We start from the raw sequence: 4812 nt of genomic DNA, 5'->3' as shown, positions 1-4812 counted from the left end.
CTCTTTTTTCTCTCTCTCTTTGTCTCCTTCCCGCTCTCTCTCTCTCCCTCCCTCTCTTTCTTTCTCTCTTTGTTTCTCTCTCTCTTTTTCACTCTCTTTCACTCTCTTTATCTCCATCCCACTCTCTCTCTCTCTTTCTCCCTCTCTTTCTTTCTCTCTTTGTCTCTCTCTCTCTTTCTCTCACTATCTTTCACTCTTTTTGTCTCCTTCTCGCTCTCTATCTCCCTCCTTTCTCTTTTTCTCTCTCTTTCTCTCTTTATCTCTCTCTCACTCTCTTTATCTCTTCCCCCCTCTCTCTCACACACAATCATTTTCTCTCTTTAATCTTCTTCTAATACACACACTTATACTAACTCACACACACACACACACACACACACACACACACATCTCTCTCTCTCTCTCCCTTTCTGTTGATCTCCTTTCCTTGCGCAATGTTATTCGATTAACATTTCTTCGAATTCAATTCTTTCCCAAAAGCCAAATATTAATATAATTACACGATATTCCTCTCTTTTCTGTTTAAAAATTTTTCTCATTCATATTTCATATCGCACAACGTTATGAAGTCTAACTTGTTTCATGTTTTCTCTCTCTCTTTCTTTCTTTCTGTATTTCTTCCTTTCTTTCTTTCTGCTTGTCTGTCTTTCTTTCTTTCTTTCTTTCTATCTTTCTGCCTTTCTTTCTTTTTGCTTGTCTTTCTTTCTTTCTTTCTGTCTGTCTTTCTTTCTTCCTTTCTGACTTCATTCCTTTCCTTCTTTTTTCTTTCTTTCTTTCTTTCTTTCTTTCTTTCTTTCTTTCTTTCTTTCTCTCTTTCTTTTTCTCTTTCTTTCTTTCTTTCTTTTTCTCTTTCTTTCTTTCTTTCTTTCTTTTTTCTTTCTCTCTTTCTTTTTCTCTTTCTATCTTTCTTTCTTTCTTTCTTTCTCTCTTTCTTTCTTTCTCTCTCTCTCTCTCCCTCTCTCTCTCTCTCTCTCCCTGTCCTTCTCTCTCTCTCTCTTTCTTTACTGAGCACGAACATTAAACATTTTTATATCAAACAACAGAACTGCGCCACTTTCCTCCAATCCCAACTTGCCATCCTCTCTATCCTCTGAAGAGTGCCTTATTATCATCCTCATTCTCTTGTTTTTGCATAAACCGCCTCCAACAGTTTACAACAGGCGTTTTAAATTCCAACCATTATTACTAACGACATAGATATACTCTTTATTCTAAGTAATAAGGGCTTGAATTTTTAGCGTTGCGGAATGTAAATTCCTTGCTAAGGCTCAAAGATATTCGTTCAAGAAATACTGCCTCGGGGTATTCTGTAAAATTTTGTAAATTATACGCTGTTATCCGAATCTAACAAGACTTGAAAATCGTGTAGAATTTGGTAGTAATATCGATGTTTCGCTATGTGTGGGAAGTAATTATTCTCATATCGGCATCATAATGCATTCGACTTCTCACTGCCAATGCTAAATTTACATATATTAGAAAGCAATCTTTTTTCGAAATTAATCGTTATCAAAGGCGTCTAAGGATTTATAACGGTACATATTTAAAATATCTGAGTTGAAACGAAAACTCCGTAGAAATATTATTTTAGCCAGAGAAATATATAAGCATTCGCTAATTGTCATCTCTTATCTACATTTTAATATAGGCTTCTCAATGTTATATTTTTAGTAGCGCATGGACGTGTGATTACTAAAAACATGAAATGCTCAAGTGGTTTCAAGCGAAATGTTTTGAACGAGCGCTACTTGCGCGAATGGGTGAAAGAGTGATAGAAATTCGGTGATTGTTTTAAACAGGAAAAAAATAACAAATTTTTTTTAAATACTCTTTTACATGTTTCAGTCATTTGACTGTGGTCATGCTGGAGCACCACCTTTAGTCGAGCAAATCGACCCCAGGACTTATTCTTTGTAAGCCTAGTACTTATTCGATCTGTCTCTTTTGCCGAACCGCTAAGTTACGGGGACTTAAACACACCACTTGTCAAGTGATGTTGGCGGGACAAGCACAGACACACAAACATACACACACGCACACACACACATACATACATATATATATATATAATATATATATATATATATATATATAATATATATATAATATATATATATATAATATATATATACATATATACGACGGGCTTCTTTCAGTTTCCATCTACCAAATCCACTCACAGGCTTTGGTCAGCCCGAGGCTGTAGTAGAAGACACTTGTCCAAGGTGCCACGCAGTGGGACTGAAACTGGAGCCATGGGGTTCGTAAGCAAGATACTTACCACACAGCCACTCCTACGCCTTAAAGTGAAAATTTTAAATGTATCTTGAGTAACATTTCCTTTTAGAAAAGAATGATATGGGATAATCATTATTGAGGCGTTAAATTCCTATCCAGTTGTACATTTATGTTCAATAAATTACGTAGGTAAAACATAGATAAGAGAATTTAACTATCTTCGTATAATAGTAGTTAATAGCGCATATTTGTTTTGTATGCTGTTTTGTTTTCAAGAATTCTCTTCAAATTCCTGATGAATTAGAGATGCTTAGAAAACATTTTTCAAGTGAGATTTTATTCGCAAAAGTTCACTGGTGGTCTTATAACAACTACGGAGTTTAGCTATCCTAAAAGAGCTATTTTTGTTAAGTGAATATACTTGATTTAGAAAGTTTCATGTACTATTCCATTTTTTTGTATGTATTTAGGTGCGCAGAATCGAATTGCTTATTAAACAAAGAAACAACATATTGGCTGTTAGAATTATTACTAAGTTATGAGTGAAATTAAAACAGTGAGCTTTCCTAACCCGTCTAGAAGTTGGACTGTAGGATATGTTATCTTTTAAGCCACTCTTAAGACCTTATTTTAACACGATGAATATTCATTAAAAGTTCTTCATTCGCAGAAGTGTCGAAAACATTTAGTCATACATCAATAGGTATTCAGCGATATTTCCATTAAGCCTCACATTTGTAAGATTAGATTACTCTTTTCATTTTTGATAACAGTAATAGCGAAGAAAAGTAATCTTTCATATTAAATGGGTGAATGGGAAAAACTTAGTATTCTGCTTATTACTGATATTACAGAATCTATTAATAATTCTTTGTGTATTTATTCATAATTATAATTGCTCCGCATTTAGTAATAGATAATATTCTACCATCGATGTAATTAACAAGTCTACATATCTTGCATCTAGTTACATTATTTAATACTGCTATTTATATTAATGTATACATCCTGTTCTGTCAGTTTAAAGCATAGGTTCTACAAGTAAGCACTACCACCCTCCGGTGGGCGTTAAGACGGTCCAGGTGTGTGTTGAGGCCTAAGGGGTGGGAGAGAAAAAGGAAGCGTTGTGAGGAAGGCAGTGGTCTGGGGGAGACGCGACGAATTTATTATATTATTATACTATTGTATACAAATTATATAATATATTGAATATCAAATGATTCATAGTATATATATATTAGTAAAATATAAAATACCTATTTATGCATAAAAATAGGAGTTGAGGCACTGAGGGTATTATGCGGCCATGAGAGGGGCCAAAATGTTTGAAAAACTCTGGTTTAAAGGACGGATGTTTAGGGTTTTGTTCTATCGTACATACATAAAGTAGAAGTTATTTTCAGTCGGGAGTCATTTATTTTATTGATATTAATAAGCTTCTTTCTTTTGTATATGTAGTGGTTACTCTGGGTTGAGAATAAAATCACAGAAGGATTCCCACGTAAAACTGAATAACTCCTCGATCTTACCAATGTGTATATTTATATGAGAGGAGTATATTCGGTCATTCTTCAGTTCTTCTTTTGTTTATTTCTTCTTAGCTCCCTCTTTTCTTTCTATACCTTTCTCTATATATTGGGTTGTCCGGAAAGTTCGTGCCGATTTATAGTAGCTTATCTTTCGACTTATTTTAGAACATGGTTGAGTCCATAAAATAGGATTTGACTACACTTCCATTTATAGCGCAGTTTAAGCTATCTTTTCGTGGAAGAAGTTTTAGGTTCCTATAATGTGTTAATTCTGTAACCCTTTAAAATGGAAGATAAGAAAGTTCATTTTCGGCACTTGATACTTTGGGAACCAGACAAAAATTGCTGCAGCTCAGCTGGGATGTGTTACCCCCACCTCCATATTCACCAGATATTGCTCCTTCGGATTTCTACTTATTCGGGTCTCTGCAGTATAGTCTTAATGATAAAAATTTCAATTGCTTGGATGAGGTAAAAAGATACCTCAATTCTGGGAAGAGGGTATTTTCAAGTGAAAGGAAAGATGGAGACGCATTGTGCAACAAAATGTTTCATATTTGGTTGATCGGAAATGTAATGGCAAGTATTTATTGACCTTTATCATTTCCTTTAAAATTCGGCACCAATTTTCCGGACAATCCAATATATTACACCGAAAATACCAAATATAATTACACAATCCGATATACCTTTACACCTAAGTGCATCATATTATTTCTGACATAAATATTTTGTGTAATTGTTTTCGATTGTTACTTTCTTTAATTATGATTTATGTAAGCATCGTGTAATATTTCTGTAAAGTCATTTTAGGCACTGAAGACGAAACAATTGGCATGTTATCATGTCTTATCGTTTCGGATGTATTCATTATTACATTGAATGGTGGTTGTTTTTAGCCTTTGGTTAAATTTATAAATTGTACAAAAGCACACGCACGTAGTGTACAGTATTACACAGCATTTTTTATAGTAGACTAGCAGTATCGCCCGGTGTTGCTCGGGTTTGTTTCGACCTTTTAGAATTGGAATTTTTGAAAAGTAAA

General features: G+C 34.2%; 1 long non-coding RNA gene across 1 annotated transcript in view; it reads left to right on the top strand.

Moving 5' to 3' along the window:
• The window catches only part of LOC118763218, a 21285-nt gene extending 17006 nt beyond the window's left edge, over positions 1-4279 (top strand). Inside the window, exon 4 of the long non-coding RNA XR_004998968.1 lies at positions 4268-4279. This is a non-coding gene — a long non-coding RNA (uncharacterized LOC118763218). The remainder of the gene's footprint in view (positions 1-4267) is intronic.
• The last annotated feature ends 533 nt before the right edge of the window (positions 4280-4812 follow it).

Source organism: Octopus sinensis, linkage group LG4 (assembly GCF_006345805.1).
Source record: "Octopus sinensis linkage group LG4, ASM634580v1, whole genome shotgun sequence".
Classification (NCBI taxonomy): Eukaryota; Metazoa; Mollusca; class Cephalopoda; order Octopoda; family Octopodidae; genus Octopus; species Octopus sinensis.
Note: the sequence above shows the minus strand (reverse complement) of the source record. Positions and strands in the feature narration are given on the sequence as shown.